This window comes from Ovis aries, chromosome 2 (genome assembly GCF_016772045.2).
Source record: "Ovis aries strain OAR_USU_Benz2616 breed Rambouillet chromosome 2, ARS-UI_Ramb_v3.0, whole genome shotgun sequence".
In the NCBI taxonomy this organism is placed as follows: Eukaryota; Metazoa; Chordata; class Mammalia; order Artiodactyla; family Bovidae; genus Ovis; species Ovis aries.
Genome location: NC_056055.1, coordinates 233,343,603 through 233,361,485, shown reverse-complemented (window position 1 = coordinate 233,361,485; position 17,883 = coordinate 233,343,603). Strand labels below are relative to the sequence as shown.

The 17,883-nt window shown below is 49.4% G+C and overlaps 1 long non-coding RNA gene across 2 annotated transcripts; it reads left to right on the top strand.

Moving 5' to 3' along the window:
- Positions 1-6,654: 6,654 nt before the first annotated feature.
- On the top strand, positions 6,655-16,441 carry LOC132659234 (uncharacterized). 2 transcript variants are annotated; one of them, XR_009599437.1, is made up of 3 exons: positions 6,655-8,391; positions 11,228-11,440; positions 11,711-16,441. It is a non-coding gene; the product is annotated as an uncharacterized LOC132659234 (long non-coding RNA). The 2 variants fall into 2 exon arrangements; XR_009599436.1 differs by having other exon boundaries at positions 6,655-11,440.
- The last annotated feature ends 1,442 nt before the right edge of the window (positions 16,442-17,883 follow it).

Below are 17,883 nucleotides of genomic sequence, written 5' to 3'. Positions count from 1 at the left end.
GGACAGAGGAGCCTGACGGGCTACAATCCATGCGGGTTGCTAAGAGTCGGACACGACTGAAGCGACGGCAGAGTGTGCGCGCGCGCACACACACACACATCATCTTAGGAGGGGAAGGGGAGATGGAAAAAGGCATTTATGGGAAAATAACTGACTTTTTTGAAAGAGCGCTTAGGAGGATAGATGAGAGATTAGATAGTTTTGTGGCACTATATACTCATGCGATTTATGTAGACTTCTCTCCAGAGGTAAGAGCTTGCAAAACTTTGGAGGGAGGGGATATACGACAGTCCGGGCTTTGAGGAGGCACTGCTTCTAGATAAGGGGAATGGGCAGGGGGAAGTAGAAAACAAAAAAGAACTCTTCACAGTGGGGTGTACTGAATCTATCCGCATGCCCCTCTTCTCTTCACCCAAAGACCATACTGTTTGGGGATGAGCTGGTGGGAGCTAGGGCTTTGGCTCAGCGAGCAAAGGAGGAGCGAGTGGGGTAGCCTTCCCAGCAGAGGAGGTACGAGGCCACCTTCTTGTGGCCGGGTCTGTGTAGTGGTTAAGGGGTACACGCAGGGGCATGGACTCCAGGGTCCAACTGCATGTTCCCGGTCAAGATTCTCAACTTTTCTGGGCATCATTCTCCTACTTGGGTAAAAACCCTCATAAAATTGTCCTGAGGATAAAATTAGATAATGCTTGTAAAGCACCAAATACAAAAATAAATAAGTAAATAAAGCACCTAATACAGTGCCCCCCACACCTAGCAAGTGTTCGGTTAATACAGCAAACTTCTCTGGGCACTGGGGATACAGTGCTGAGCAAAATCATGTCCCCGCTCTCCTGGTGGGTCTTCCGTTCTGGAGAGGGACACAGGCCGTAGTCAGATAAGGATGTGCACTCTGAGAAAAGGAAGCAGGTCGGGGCTGAGACGGAGAGGTGCATTGATTTGAATGGTTAGGGAGGGGCCATTCCAGAGGACGTGGGAGGAACTGGTGACCATAGGAAGTGGCCTTGCTCTTTACCCCTCCGGCTGTGTTCCCATGTGCTGTGCCCAGTCAGCCCTTCTCTCACCCCACAGTGAACAGGGACCAAGATGCGGACAGAAGGGCCCCAGGTTTGGAAATGTGAGTTGGGGTGGTGGACTTTCCTGCCTTTGATCTGTCTTCCACGCCTCCCTGCCTCAGGCTTCCACAGAACAACTCTGAGGACCAGCTTCCAGGAGAGGAGCTTACTTTGAGGAGCTGTTGTGCTCAGGAAAACTGGCCAGTTCTATGGCTACAGGGCAGAACAGAACAGCAGTGACCAGAATAGAAGGTCTAAATTTAAACTGTCTGGGGGCCTCAGAGAGCAGGGGGGCCTGGGCCCTGGGGCGGCTCCCTTCTGGGCCAGCCTCCTGCATCAAGGCCTTCCACTCCCCCCTTTCTTCCTCCCTCCTCTCTCCCAGAGTGGAAACTGTTTCGTTTCTGGCTGCTGAGAGCTGGTTTCCTCCCAAGGAAATAATGTCTCACCGCAGCTGTGGCAGGATCTGCCCCCTGGAATTTCCCTGTCCTGGAGAAATCCCGGAGCTAGGAGAGCTGCCCCGAGGTGGGACACACCTAGAGCCGGCCTGTCCATCACCACCCAGAAGGGGCCACGCCCAGAGACTCACAGATGTAAACAGAAACAAATACTGGGAAACCCCTCCCAGCCCAGGCCCAGTTTCAGCTGTCTCCACCTCCCTGTGTGGCCTGAGCAAATCAGCTCCTCTCCTGAACCCACTTTTCCACTTCTACAGTAGTAACAATAGACCTCTTGAAAATCAAAATAGAACAGAACTCTACGGGGATCACCCCAGAAACTTCTCTATTCCAAAAGGGCTGCTTTCACTGTGCAAAATATTTTTTAAGTTTTTTTTTCCCCTGAAAAATTCCTTTAGAACCAGTTTCAGGCACTCACATGCCTGCCTGGTTGTGTTTTCCAAACGTTTCTGCCTGAAGGGATCACTGCCCATGGTACTGAGAGGATTTGGGCTGGTTCCAAATACTGATTTCAAAGATTCCTGGGAGGATGGCGAGAGGTGCCTGGAGCAGCCAGACCACTCTGCAAACCCTCAGCCATAATCAGAGTCCTACCATGGCCTTAAAAGAGTCCCCCACTTAGAGGGGTCTGCAAACTCATGGCCAAACGGAAACTTCCAGTTTTAAACCCCAACTTCAGAGGAAGTGGGCTTCACTGGTGGCTCAGTGGTAAAAAATCCACTTGCCAATGCAGGAGCCACTGGAGACGCGGGTTCGATCCCTGGGTCGGGAAGATCCCCTGGAGAAGGAAATAGCAACCCACTCAGGTATTTTTGCCTGGGAAATTCTATGGACAGAGGAGCCTGAAGGACTACTGTCCATGGGGTCGCAAGAGTTGGACACAACTTAGCAACCAAACAACAATCAGAGGCGGCAGTTTGGGAGAACACCAGCCAGGCAGCACTTTTATTCCCTGAGACCAGAGGACAGAGGCTGCCACAGACCTGATTCCTGTGGGGATGATCACAGCCCAGATGCTCATGTGCAGGCTGTACCCGTGAACTTTAGCAGGAGGGAGCGCAGCGTGCTAAGGGGACACACCCAGACACACTGGGTTGCCCAGCAACAGGGAATGACAGACCCAGGGACACACACCAGCCCCGGGATGACGCATGCATTGTTTCTGCACAGGCAGACTGCATGAAGCCGGCCGCCCCTTGCACGGCCTCTTACCACACGAATATGCTCTCAGTCATACCCTTCAAGTCAGAAACAGCTGTGTGACTAAAGAGCCTGCTCACCCCCCAAAATGCTTACCCAGATTTAGACAGTCCTGGGGCAACCCCCCCTTACTTCCGGTCATAGCTCGGTGACACATGGCACTCTTCTGAGTGGCCAGAGTCTAGAAGCCTCACCTCCTTTTGTTTCCTCTCGAAAAAAACCTTTGGCTTTTCCATTGTAATTAGCCAGTGACCCAACAGTCTATTTCTGTAACTTCTTAGCATTAGCCAGAGATTGTTCTTTTGAAATGTCTGCAAGTTACAAAGAATGCCTCTGACGTTGGTTTTCAAATTCAAGTATGCGAACACTGAACACACAATGTGAAAACTTAGAGGACGATTTTTAAAATTTGAAATTCACAAACCGCGCCTGAAGTTTCTTTTCCGCTTTTGGAGGCAGGGGAAAGGCAAGTTTACCAACTTATTAACGATTCTAAAAATTCCACCCTGGTAAACAGGAAAGCAGCAACAGCAGCTCTGGAGTCTCTGAAAGTGTAGCGTGAACAACAGGAAAAGACCCCTTCTGGACAGCGCCCCTCACTAACTAGGAATGGGTGAAATGAGGACTTGACCTCCATCTAGTTTTCACACTCAGGCTTCATCTGTGATTAGGCAGAACTTGCAGGGTGGTGTTTGTGTATTTTTAAAATATCTATTTATTTGGCTACACTGGGTCTTGGTCATGCCATGCGGGATCTTCAATCTTTGTTGCATCATGAGAACTCTCAGTTGTGGCAGGTGGGATCTAGTTCTCTGACCAGGAATCGAACCCAAGCCCTCCCTGCATTGGGAGTGTGAAGTTTTAGCCACTGGACCACCAGGGAAGTCCCTAGTGTGGTGTGTATACTGCCTGTCTAAGGGACAGTGTGCCCTCAGCTGGGTCCAAAGACAGCCCCTTGTATAGATTCTGTCTCCTTCCCGGGATGTTTCAGACACCAAATTGGTTTTTGTTTAAGAGAAGCTATTCTCCCTGGGCAGGCACGCCTCTCTCTAGTCCCACGACAGGGCTGGACCTACCTAGAGACAGCTTCAGATCTACACACTGGGTCTGGCTGGCCTTGACCTACTGTCCAGAAACTTCCTCCCTTTCCCTAGCCTGACAGGAGTTTCTGGGTGAGCCTGGTGGCTACCTTTAGTGAGCTGGGACCTTGCCTCAATCTCTCCTGTTCTTACTGTTCATGCCTCAGTGTTTGAGATATTAATCAGTGCCTCACCCAAGACAGAAAGGAAGCAAAATAAATAAATAAATAAATAAGATGCAACATGTTTAATGAAAATTTTCTGTATGTCAAAACCCACAAACAAAACAAATTGATGGCAAAAGACAAACTTGAAACATATATTTTCCATATAAATATGGCAACAGAGGCAAATACCCTTAATATACAAAAGGCTTTTGTAAAGTATAGGGCACCAAAGAAAGATGGGAGATGTGAGCAGACAGATTCAGCAGGATGAAACGAATGGTTAATAAGAGAAAATTTTCACTCTCCGGAATACTCAAAGCAATACACACACACACATACACACAAAACCTTTGTGATAACATTTCCCCTTATTACATCTCAGACTAGCAAATGAATCCCCACTGTTGAGCAGGAGCTTCCTCTTTAATTACTTCTAAGGATGACCAATAATTGGAAGAGCCTTTTTTGAGGGAAAATTAAACCTGAAAATTAGCCAGTACCTTTTGACCTGTCATTTCTACCTCTGGAAGTATCCTAGAAGGAATCTTTAAGGTGTCCAAAATGTATAACTACAAAAATACTTGTTGCAGTACTGTTGTTAAAACAAATTTTAAAAGGCACTTATAATTTCATCCTCACTTTGTTGATTGTATACCCAATGCTCCTGGGCCTGTCTTATGTTACATTTATTTAAATTCTGAACACGGTGTGCCAGAACATTGCTTTGTATTTCAGTACCTTAATTTAAAAAATGCAGTTGATAGATATCTGAGCCAGAGTGAATCTGGGGGCTGACTCAGTCCCCCGTGGGTCCTGTCACCTGTGGAAAGGGTCTTCGCCTTCAGCTTCCTGCTCTGAGGCGGGTGGGACCTGGGGCTGAATGAAGCCCATGAGACCCGCAAGGACGCTATGTGGAGAGCAGCTGCCGGAAAAGCACGACGGAGGCTCTTGGGAAGAAGCGTGGTGGTTGAAGTACAGGCAGTTAGAGCGAGAGCCATGATGCTGAGCCCACTGTCTGGAGTGAAAAGCCCTTTCCAGGAGGGGTTGGGGTCAACAGGTCTTTGGACCTCACACCCTCTGCCTCCCCCATCACCCACCCTGCTGTCAGCATGGCATCGGGCTGTCCCAGGCCTTCCCAGGGTGAAAGTCTCTTGGAAAAGAAAGGGAACACAGAGAAAACCCTTTTATGGAAAGCTGCCACATCCCTTGAACTTTCCTCTGTGAGTCCTCCGAGTTCCCTCCTCCTGCTGCCCTCCGGCAGCTCCCTCACATGGCCAGGACGCTCCAGAGACCCTCTCCCCAGCAGGACAGCCGCATCCTCAAGGTGGCCTCGAAAGCAGATTCAGCCTGGCCTGGGCTGGGCTGGGTCTGAACGGCGGGTCCCCGTCTTCGCCTCACTGGGATGCTTCCGCCCAATATGGCTGCCTCGCCAGGTCTGCGTAACAGAGGCCAGCTTTCTCACTTCGCTGCGTGCCTCCCTCATAGAGTCAGGAATTTCCTGAGTCCTTCTCCTAAATGTCTCTCGGCCATTTCTTTTCCACCAGTCCTCCTCATCCCAGCCCTCCTTCCCTAGGGTCCGCACTGTCTCAGGTGCTGCCTGTCTGGTCAGGCTGAGTTCAGTTTACTTCCGAGTTGACACAACCACTTGCATTTTCTTATTCTAGGCTAGTGGTGTTCACGCTTTTATTTTTAGCTGTAGGACCCCGGTTTTGGCTGCCCCCGTGCAAAACATAAATACTGAGCTGCCCTGGGCGGCGGCGGGTGGGAGGAGGATGAGACGCCGACCCCTCCCCCCATCCCCAGAGGAAAATCCTTACAGAGGCGAACAGGTTACTGTTACCGTCAGCGTCAGCCCAGGAACTGAACAAACAGGAATTCCGGAGTCCGGGCCAGGCTGTGTGTGTGTGTGTGTATGTGTGAGTGTGAGAGAGAGGCCAAGTGTGTATGTGTGTGTGTGTGTGTGTGTGTGTGAGAGCGAGAGAGGGAGAGAGAGAGACCAAGCCAAGTGTGTGTGTCAGAGAAAGAGAAACCAGGCTGAGTGTGTGTGTGCGCGCGTGTGTGTGTGTGCATATGAGACAGAGATAGACCAGGCCGAATGTGTCTGTGTGAGAGAGAGAGACCAGGCCAAGTGTGTGTGTGTGTGTGTGTGTGTGTGAGAGAGAGAGAAAGAGACCAAGTCGAGTATGTGTGTGAGAGGGAGAAACCAGGCTGAGTGTGTGTGTGCGTGTGTGTGTGCATATGAGACAGAGATAGACCAGGCCAAATGTGTCTGTGTGAGAGAGAGAGACCAGGCCAAGTGTGTGTGTGTGTGTGTGTGTGTGTGTGAGAGAGAGAGAGAAAGAGACCAAGTCGAGTATGTGTGTGAGAGAGAGAAACCAGGCTGAGTGTGTTTGTGTGTGTGAGAGAGAGAGACCAGGCCAAGTGAGTGTGTGTGTGTGTGTGTGTATGAGAGAGAGAGATAGACCCAGGCCGAATGTGTGTGTGTGTGTGAGAGAGAGACCAAGTTGAGTATGTGTGTGAGAGAGAAACCAGGCTGAGTGTGTGTGGGTGTGTGAGAGAGAGAGAGAGAGAGATAGACCAGGCCGAATGTGTGTGTGAGAGAGAGAGAGACCAAGTTGAGTATGTGTGTGAGAGAGGGAGAAACCAGGCTAAGGGTGTGTGTGTGAGAGAGAGACCAGGCCGAGTGTGTGTGTGTGCATGCGTGTGGGTGCACTCATATGTAGTTGAGTATCTCTGCTTTTGAACACACCTCCCAGAGACCCTGAAGCAGCTGCTCAGGGAGGCATCTCCTCAGGGCCCAGTTCCTCTCCAACAGGCACCTCTCTCAGGCCATAGGGGTCTTGCTGCCTTCACAACTTGCCACACACCTTCCCTTTCTTTCTCAACTCTTCCCCAAGGTGCCCCTTCACTTGGTCAAATCCCATCCAGCTCACCCATTCCACTCAGTGACTCCTAAACCTGTCTCACCCTTCTCTGGGTAACCAGCGCTTACTGTGCTGCTCAGAGGGTCTGATTATTTAGGGTGTTCTCTAGGGGTTCAGATGGTAAAGAATCTGCCTGCCAATGCAGCAGACAAAAGAGACGCGGATTCAATTTCTGGGTGGGGAAGATTCCCCTGGAGAAACGAAATGGCAACCCACTCCAGTATTCTTGCCTGGAGAAGTCCATGGACAGAGGAGCCTGGCGGGCTATAGTCCGTGGAGTTACAAAGAGTCGGACACAACTGAGCAACTTATTTAAGTTGATTTTTAATTTCACAAGTGACATAGGAGCACATCTCCATTGTAAAACAATTCAGGTGATCCAGATGCAGTGAAGAGCCCTCATCCTCCCCACCTCCACAGTCCCACACTGGGGTAACTCCAGGGCAAGTGGGCTGTCCTTCCGACCCTTGTCCATGGATTCCCTAGCTAGTTTCCAGACCTGGGGAGAGAAAGAACCATCCTTCCTCTCTCCCAAGATAGCTCTTCTGTTTGTGCTGTGATCTGGGCCCTGCAGCCTCCCCCACCGCTGTTCCATGGTCTGGACCATACCCGTCTCATTCCAGCTTCTTTCCCCTTGATAGCCCCTTACCTAGGACCTCTGTGTGTACATACATGCACGCGCGCGCGCACACACACACACACACAAATATATACAGGTGTTTTTCTTCCAAGAAAAATCATCTTTTTCTGGATCCTTACATGGGTTTAAACCCGATCTCCTTTCAGCCCTCTCTCTCTCTCAAGCCCAACTTCTTCACTGAGTGGGCCCCCTCCCTGAATACCATACATCCACCTGTAACAGGCTGACCCCAGGCTGCATGCTTGCTGAGAGGGCACTGACCCAGGTCGAGGGGTGGAGGCTCCTGTTAGCAGAGTGCTGTTGTTCATCCCCCTGCCTTCCTCTCCTACCCAACAGGAACAGAAGAGCTGTGGCCTTGGAGGAGGGCCTGGCCATCCGACATCTGGAGTTTCCACTCCCAGGCAAAACCCTGCGACTGAGCCTTTAGGAGATGCATCCCAGGGCCCGGAGCGTCTTGGGGAGCTCTCTGTGCAAGGCCTCAAGGGCACCTCTGCAGCCACCCTCAGACATCTGGGAGTTTCCCTTCCGTAGCTTTCCCTACCCTGGGAGGGAGGGAGCCGCTCCCCCAGTGCCCAGACTTGTTCTGACAACCTGAAACCCCAGGGCCCTGCCTCTTAGATACCAACCCTCCACCCCGCCACCCCAAGCTTCCCAAATAGCTCTGCCTCCTGTGAAGGGGGAGGAACAGGAAGCCAGGGCCGAGGCCTTAACCACCATTCTCCTAACTCAGTATCATAAAACGAAAGCAAACAAGCTTGGATTATGAAACGTCCCCCAGAAGAACTGGATTCGTTTCCTCTTGCCGCCATACCAATTTACCACGAATTCAGTGACTGAAACAATGCCGATCTGTTCTCTTACAGCCCTGGAGGTCAGAAGCCTAAAATCGAGGTGTTGGCAGCGCTGCATTCCTCCTGGAGCCTTCCGGGGGAAGATCTGTTTTCTTGCCTTTTTCAGCTTCTAGGGACCTTGTGCATTCCTCAGCTCTGGGCCCTTCCTTCTTCCGTCTCCAGAGGGCAACCCTCCACCCTCTTCCTCCACTGTCCTGTCTCCTCTTGCTGGCTCTGATGGCTCTCCTGTCTTCCTCTTATAAAGACCCTCCTGGTTATATTAGACCCGCTCCTATAGTTCAGGAGAATCTCCTTATTGTGGCTTCCTTGGTGGCTCAGATGATAAAAGATCTGCCTGCAATGCTGGAGACCCAGGTTCGATCCTTGGGTTGGGAAGCTGTTCAGGAGAAGGGAATGACAACCCCTCCAATTCCATGGACAGATGAGCCTGGTGGGCTACAGTCCATGGAGTCAAAAAGAGTTGGACATGACTGAGCAACTAACACTTTTACTTTCTTTCACTTAACACACATGCAATGTCTCTTTAAAGGTAACATACTCATAGGTTCTGGGGACTAGGACGTGGATAGACATTTCTGGGGGCCATTATTCAGCCCACCACAGGTACAAAATGTAATCTGGATACACATCTGTATCTACCACCAAGAGTAAACAGATACTAACATGTTGCCTTATTTTCATTTTTTTTTTTAAAGAAATAAAGTTTTAGAAACAATGGCACCCCACTCCAGTACTCTTGTCTAGAAAATCCCATGGATGGAGGAGCCTGGTGGGCTGCAGTCCATGGGGTCGCTGAGAGTTGGACACGACTCAGTGACTTCACTTTCATTTTTCACCTTCATGCATTGGGGAAGGAAATGGCAACCCACTCCAGTGTTCTTGCCTGGAGAATCCCAGGGACAGGGGAGCCTGGTGGGCTGCCGTCTACGGGGTCGCAAGACTGAAGCGACTTAGCAGCAGCAGCAGCAGCAGCAGCAGCAGCACCCTATGTTATTTTTCATTCCTCCTCTCCTCAGAGGTTGGTGAAAATAACCCACCTGTATGTTTCTGTTCTTCGCTACATATTAAAAATGCATTTCTAAACAGAACAGTTCTATTTTTGGTGTGTTTTGAAACTTTATGTAAAAGGAATCACTGTGTAGCACTCTGTAACTTGATTTTTCCACTCAATATGGTTTTGAGATTATACATGTTGATACATGAAAGTCTGGTTCATTCATTCTAACTGCCGCAGAGAGCACCTCCTATGAGCATTTAGTTAAGAGTTCATTTTGTCCTTTCTTTTGTTGAGAGGAAGATTGTTTTCACTTTTTTTTTTTTTTTTTGCTGTTACAAACAGTGCTTCAGTGAATTGTATTTGTTTTCTGAGGCACCTGTGCCAAAGACCTTTTGGGGGAGTCCCCAGGGGGAGCCCACAGCTGGGTCTGGGCTGTGCACACCTTCAGTTTACTAGGACTGTCACCCAGTCCACAGGTACCTCCAGGATAAAAGAATTTTTATCTTCCTCTCGCCCTCCTTCCTCGGCAGCATCTGTTTATTCAAATTTACCTTTTAAAAAAAAATGATTTTCCTTCCATATTTCGAGTCCATCTCTTTTGCTCCCAGTCTTTTTTTTAAAAAAATAATTTTATTTATTTAGTTTTGGCTGTGCTGGGTCTTCGTTGCGGCGCTGGCTCTTCTCTAGCTGCGGCGAGTAGGGGCCACTCTCTTGTTGCAGGGCGTGGGCTCTAGGGTGTGAGGGCTTTAATAGCTGCGGCACGTGGGCTCAGTAGTGGTTCCCAGGCTCTAGAGCACAAGCTCAGAAGTTGTGGCATATGGCCTTAGTTACTCTGTGGCATGTGGGATTTTCCGGGATCAGGAATTGAACCTGTGTCTCCTGTGTTGACAGGTAGATTCTTTGCCGCTAAGCCACTAGGGAAGCCCTCCCAGTCTTTCTCTCTCTCTTTTTTTTTTTTTCAAACTAGAAACCGTTTATTTTGTGTTGGGGTATTGCCAGGGCTTCCCTGGTGGCTCAGCAGTAAAGAATGTGCCTGCAATGCAGGAGCCACAGGAGATGAGTGTTTGATCCCTGGGTCGGGAAGATCCCCTGGAAGAGGGCATGGCAACCCACTCCAGTATTCTTGCCTGAAGGATTCCATGGACAGAGGAGCCTGGTGGGCTGCAGTCCATGGGGTCGCAGAGTCAGATATGACTGCAGTGACAGCTCTTCGCACGTGTAGTCGATTAACAACATTGTGATAGTTTCGGGTGAAACAGTGAAGGGAGTCAGCCATACATTTATATGTATCCATTCTCCCCTAACGGAGAAGGCAATGGCACCTCACTCCAGTACTCTTACCTGGAAAATCCCGTGGACGGAGGAGCCTGGTAGGCTGCAGTCCGTGGGGTCGCTAGGAGTCGGACACAACTGAGCGACTTCACTTTCACTTTTCACTTTCATGCATTGGAGAAGGACATGGCAACCCACTCCAGTGTTCTTGCCTGGAGAATCCCAGGGACAGGGAAGCCTGGTGGGCGGCCATCTATGCGGTCACACAGAGTTGGACACAACTGAAGCGACTTAGCAGCAGCAGCAGCATTCTTCCCTAAACCTCTCTCCCATCCAGGCTGGAACATAACATTGAGCAGAATTCCATGTGCTATACAATAGGTCCTTGTTGGGTATCCATTTTAAACACAGCAATGTGTCCATGGCCTACCCAAAGTCCCTAACTATCCCTCCCCCTCCCAACCATAAGTTCATTTCCTAAGTCTGTGAGTCTCTGCTTTCTGAGTAAGTTCATTTGTATCATTTCTTTTTAGATTCCAAGTATAAGGAATGTCAAACAGTATTTCTCCTTCTCTGTCTGCTCCCAGTCTTTTATTGCATGTTACACAGCTGGGGCCTTTCCTCCATCCTGACCCTGAGGACCACCCATCCACCCAGGGCCTTCCGTGCTCTGCCATCCTCCTTCTCCAGATTCCCTCTCTGTGGAGTTTCACCTGCAGCGGCCCTTCCCCTCGATGGTTCTGAAGTTCTGCTCTCCCCACCGAGGCCAGGCCAAGGACATGTGGCAAGGCTCCAGCCAGGTGAGTGAAGTCCTCTGCATCACTACCCTTCAGCCTAAATAAATGAGGCGTGTCTAACCCTGATGATGCGAGTAAATCAGGCCAAAAGTATAAATGGCTTTATGTTTCCTGTCCCTAAGGCTATTCTGAAACACATAACCTGCCAGTGAATGAAACTACCTGCAACGCGGCAGGATGGAAAAATAAATCCAAAGGCTGATATCTCTTCCCAGGACAAGCCTCATTTCTTTATCAGCCTGTGGCTTTTAGACAACAAATCTTCCGTTCTAGGTTTCTCAACTTCCCTTTGAAGATCCTGTTAAAGCAGCGGGCTTCCTCACCACAAGGGGTCATCTCTGATTACCTGGACCTCATAATGACCCCTCTCTCCTCCCGCTGCTCCCTAAACAGACTGAAATGACATTGTCCTCAGGGATCTATCTTAAGTCAAAGAGCTTCTCAGTTATCTGGTTCCAGCCCGACAGTCTTTTGAACTTTGTGTGTACCTGTTAGCTACATATGTCCATTTTGTATACTCCCCTATGCTGCGTGGCAGGCTTTGCTGAGATGTATCACTGGAAAAGACAAGGCGCAGAGAATTGCTTCCCACAGTGGCTCAGTCACTTGCTTCACACAGGAACCCCGAAAGCTGTCAGCAGAGTCATCCATAACCTCCTGCTGTAGAACAGTGGCTGGCGGGATGCATCCAGGGACCCTGACGTCCTCAGCATCTGGAATGAGTCCCGTGCTCTTAAGTGTGAGACTCACAGCTTCCCATGAACTAAGTGTGTGCTGGGGCTTCTCAGTTGGCGCTAGTGGTAAAGAACCTGCCTGCCAATGCAGGAAACATAAGAGACGTGGGTTTGATTCCTGGGTCGGGAAGATCCCCTGGAGGAGGAAATGGCAACCCACTCCAGTATTCTTGCCAGGAGAAAACCATGGACAGAGGAGGCTGCCTGGCTACAGTCCATGGGATTGCAAAGGGTTGGACACGACTGAAGCAACTTAGCACACAGCACAAGAGTGTGCTTCTAATGCTCAACCCTGTACCCCTTTGTCCACCCACTCCTGCGACTGAGATGGGAGAGGAGGGGTTCACAGAAGCCAGCATGGCGTGGGTCCCATGAGTCACCTTCTGGCACCTGAAGAGCACACAGAGCTGTCTAGGAGAAGCAGCCTTCCGGAGAATAACCCAGACGGAGAGAGCCCAGGTGGACACCAGAGCTAGTTGCCCTCCTTGTGACAAAGCCGGCTGGAAACTCGAAAGGTCTGACACAGAAGCCGGGAGGCAGAGTGACAGGCCAACCACAGAGGAAGTCACCAGAAACCCAGGGAGCTGAAATCCTCTTCTCAAGTGCTTATTTTTTTTTTCAAGAAAACAAATGTTTCGTAACGGAGCTTGGAGGGTTTCCTGGGCAGCTGCCCAGGCGGATCATTTGGCAATAGCAGCCTGGGCCATCCATGGCTTCTGAAGAGAACCTGGGCACTTCACGGTCACACACCTGCCTGTGACCTCTCTCCTTAGGCTTTGTTCTCCAAGCTTTGTAGATTCCTGAATTCTGACTGGGAAATTTGATATCTGAGGTTTTAAAAGGAGTTTGGTGAATATCTCTTTTTTTTTTTTTCCTGGCAGTCTAAATCCCATCTTGAATTAACTCCTAACTACTCAATTAAAAATTAAGATATTGCTTCTTCAAAACAAAGTTTTTATTCTTCAAAAATGACATTCCACTAATTAGCTTCTTAAAATCACTTACCTCATATTTGACCTGATGACCCTTCCTAGTTTTCTGCCACACACACTTCTTTTTTTTTCTTTGGCTGTGGTGGGTCTTCATTGCTGCACTCAGGCTTTCTCTAGTTGCAGCAAGCAAGGGGCTTCTCTTCATTGTGGTGCACTGGCTTCTCATTGCGGTGACTTCTCTCTTGTTGTGGAGCACAGGCCCTTGGGCTTCAGTAGCTGCAGCTCGCGGGTTCTAGACCGTCCACTCAGTAGTTGTGGCACACAGGCTTAGTTGCCCCGTGGCATGTGGGATCTTCCCAGACCAGGGATTGAACCCGTGTCCCTTGCATTGCAAGGCAGATTCTTAACCACTGGCCCACCAGGGAAGCCCTGCCCCACACACTTCTCAGAGGTTGTAGGACAGACCCTCCCAATCTATGGTCTTATATGAGGCAGGTCGGATGCATCAGTTCCACTGTGGTTCTTGCTGTATTTGGCTTCATCTTACTGAGAAGTCGGTTAGGTACAAAGTAAGAAGCAAGCTGTCATGTCTGATGACATGCACATAACTTCACAGTGGCGAGCTGGAGCTGGTTCTCACCCCTCACCAGTCATGAGCGCGTCTTCTCAACTCCACATTCACTGACATCATGTTGGTCACTTGACATCAGCCATGGTGGGAATATTTGTACCAGAAAAACTGGCAAGCTCTACAAATCAGGCCTTTTTGTTCGGTGGCCGGGGCAGTGAGGAGAGTAGTGCTTAAAACATGTTTGTAAGAAACAAGAAATCCCAAATAGTTACCCATGTAGGGTGGGAGTAGAGCGCAAGCGTGTCTGAGTTTCTCTTGCTTTTTGAATTTTTTATCACATGCATCCCTATTTTTTTTTTTTTAAATAGAACTTGCTTTTTTTAGGAATAAAGACTTCCTACCGTGTTTATTAAACCCATACCATCAGCTGGAAACTGCCCGGGCTGAGCTGTCCGTTTGAGGAAGTGATCAGAGCCTGGAAATGTGTCCTCACAGTGGCCACAGTGGAGCAACGTCCTGGGGAATGAGGTGGAGGCTGGGCAGAAGTGGAGCCTGAGGGTGGACAGAGTGCAGAGCGGGCGGGCGGTCCTGCTAGAACTCCATGCCAAGTCTGAGGGGACCCAAAGTACTGACAGGCCCAGAGCCAAGGTGTCAGCTCCAAACTTGGGTCATCAAACCCCAAGGATCAGAAATATGGATGTGAAGACGGAACACCCCAAATGGCGCAGCTCCAGGGAGGATGGAAGAGGCAGAGGTGTGATAGAACAGGGTACAAGGTTCACAGGAGGAGCTTCTAGATTACGGGGCTGAGGGGCAACCCTTTAGGTCATTCCCAAGACCATTTCCCCCGCAGCGTACGTTAAAAAGGGACATCCGCCCTGCCCAGGAAGGAAGGCAGGCAAACTGGGGAAGGGAGGAAACAAGCACAAACAGGTTCCCCGACACTGGGGAAAAGGCTCCCACAAGTCCCCGAGGGAGGCTGCAGTAAACAAGTTCCAGGGAGTGAGGCAGAGCTCCAGGCGGATTCCAGGAACCTCGTCACACTGCAGAAAGGCCCCAAGAGGCCCTGGTCAGTGTCTGGGAGTGGGGTGGAGGTTCCCATTGGAGGAGTTTGTAGTGGCTTGGAGATTCTGAGCAAAGATAATGGAGCGCCCAGGTGCAAGGATGGGCCACAGCCAGGAAAATTCATCCAAGACACAAAGCAAATGCAGGACCCAGTGGGGAGCCCTAGAAAAGGCTGGCAGGACCCCACTGCTGGGGGAAATGGAAGCCATATCCCACCCCTTCCCTGAGGGCTGGATATTTGGGAAGAGAGACTCTTCAGGAAACTGAGCACAAGGAGGCCACGCCTTGCCTGGGCTGGCCAGGAAATTAGAGGAGGGGTAGTGGAGGATGGAGTGGGATGCTCCCTGTGGCAATAGCCGAATACCACATCTGTGCCCTCTGTGGCCCTCAGACATTTCCAAACCTCCACCTGACAGTGCAGGTGGGCAGTCCATTTTGAAGTCATTAAGAGGGCTGCCACTAGTTGCAAGAGAATTGTATATCCCACCTTGTAAATACCTAAGTGTGGTGATGAGCCACAAGAATTAGCAAAGCCATGACTTGGTCCCCTTTCTTTTTAACTTGCTGCTAAAAGCCTTCAATTTTTTATTTTGTCAATTTATTTTTAATATTTTTTTGGCTGCACCACATGGCTTGTAGGATCTTAGATCCTTGACGAAGGATTAAATCTGTGCCCTCAGCAGTGGAAGCGTGGAATCCTAACCACTGGACCACCAGGGAATTCGAATTCCTAAGGCCTTCATTTTTAAGATAAATTAGATGCATAAATCTCTCATCACTGGCACAGGATGTTCCCTGACTCCTTCCATACTGCTGAGAACTGTTGTTCAATCGCTAAGTCACATCTGACTCTTTGTGACCCCATAAACTGCAGCATGCCAGGCTTCCCTGTCCTTCACCATCTGCCTGAGTTTGCTCATGTCCATTGAGCAACCATGTCATCCTCTGTTGTCCCCTTCTCCTCTTGCCCTCAGTCTTTCCCAGCATCAGGGTCTTTTCCAGTGAGTCGACTCTTCACATCAGCTGGCCAAAGTACTGGAGCTTCAGCTTCAGCATCAGTCCTTCCAATGACTATTCAGGGTTGATTTCCCTTAGGATTGACTGGTTTGATCTTCTCACTGTCAAAGGGACTCTGGAGAGTCTCCTCCAGCAACACAGTTCAAAAGCATCAGTGCTCAGCCTTCTTTATGGTTCAGTTCTCACATCGGTACATGACTACTGCTGAGAACTGATCAAACTTAAAATACTGGTGAACCTACTGATTAATGACTGGCAGCCCCAAAAGCCCCATTACAGGTAAACTAAGCCAGTTTCATTGTCAACATGTTGAATGTTGAGATCACATGGTCATCATTAAATCATAATATCCAACAGCTTCAACTATTCGGGGCCATATTTTATAGCTAACTCATGCCCCAAAGCTTGTTGAGAGGTCAGCAACCTATCAGGGGATACTCAGAGGAAGACTTGCCCAGGCTTGGTCACTCACTCAAGCAACACGGAAACTTGTGGCTGCAGTGTCCTGTGGTGAGCTCTGAGGATGCTGAAAGGGCCTGGCCCTAAGTGGAGGACAGAAGGGGCCCATGACAGCCGTGCCACCACCAGCCTGTAGGCTCCAAAGACAGCCCTATGCTCTATCTGTGACTATCTTGCACCTAACAGGAGACCTAATGCTTAGGAGGTGCTCAATAAATAATTACAATGAATAATATGACATGCCTCTGATAACAAACATTTGAGAAATCACGAGGAAGCAGTTAATTCTGCTAGGGAACTGAAGAAGCCTTCACAGATGAGGTCACAGGACCAAGCTGGTCCTTCAATGTAGGAGTCAACAGGCAGAAAAGGGAGAAGGGCACTCCAGGAAGAGGGTAGCGAATGGGAGGGTGTGATGTCTCAAGAGGTCAGGCAGGAAGAAGGCAGGATGAAGAAGGATCTTGAAATACAGGAAGGTCCAGGCCCTGCAGACTTTATGCTCTGGTTATAGAGTCCACTGTCCACATGACAAGCTCTTCTGAGCATCAGCAGCCAAGTCGCCTCTTTAGAAACATTACTTTCCTTTTGTCCAGTGGTGAAACCATGCTGTGTTTCCTTTCTCATCCTGATTGCCAGGAAGCTCCTTAAGTGCTGGGTTCCTTATACTTTTTTTGTGCCCCGGAACAGTCCCATGTAGCACCTTTCACCCACAGGTCCTGGGTCAGTTCTCTGTTGCTGCAAAATACAACAAACATAGCATCTTAAGACAATATGCCTTTATTAGTCAGTTTGTCACGGGAGTCTGAGCTCTTCAGCAGGGCTTCAGTCAAGGTACTGGCCGGGGCTGGGGTCTCATCTGAGGTTTGACTGAGGAAGAATCTGCTTGCAAGCTCACGTGGCTGTTGGCAGAATTCAGTTCTTTACAGGTGACAGGCAGAAGCCTCAGTTTCTTGCTTGGTGCCAGCTGGGATTCTACCCTCTCTACAGGCAGTCCACAGTTCGGCAGCTTACTTTTTCAAAGTCAGTAAGGGAGGGGGTACCCTAGCAAGATGGTTGTTACCATCTAGCGTAACACAACCACACACACACAACCACACATCTCATCACCTTTGCCCTATTTTACTGGTTAGAACAAGTGCCACACATCCATGCCTCCCTCTCACACCCAGGAGGAAGGCTCATGGGGCCACCTCAAATCTGTCCACTGCAAGTCCTCATTGGATAGTAACCGCTAATTGAACTACTCCTTTTGGCAAATAAGAGCATCAGGTCACACAGACATACACAGTGAAGTGAGCAAACAATTCCTGCTAAGAATGCTCTCCCTGCCCCCAAAGAATTCACTAAAATGTGGGGTATAGGTAAGTTGATAAATACGAGATGAAGACACATTATAGGATTCACATTACTGCTGGAAAGACTGCAAGTCTTCTACCATCAACGTGATTATCTGATTGTCATAAATTTCTTGATTGACAAACATAAAACAAAGGTAGTAGCCATAAAGTGGGAACTAGGTCAGATATCACTATTATGAATTTGGCCCTTCCCCAGAAAAATGTCTCCTAACCCCCAGCACCTATTGTTTTCCCTTACATTATAGATAAAGTTACTGCAAAGTTTCACTAGCACAGTATGAGAGTCTGGGTTCTGAGGTCACATGGCATT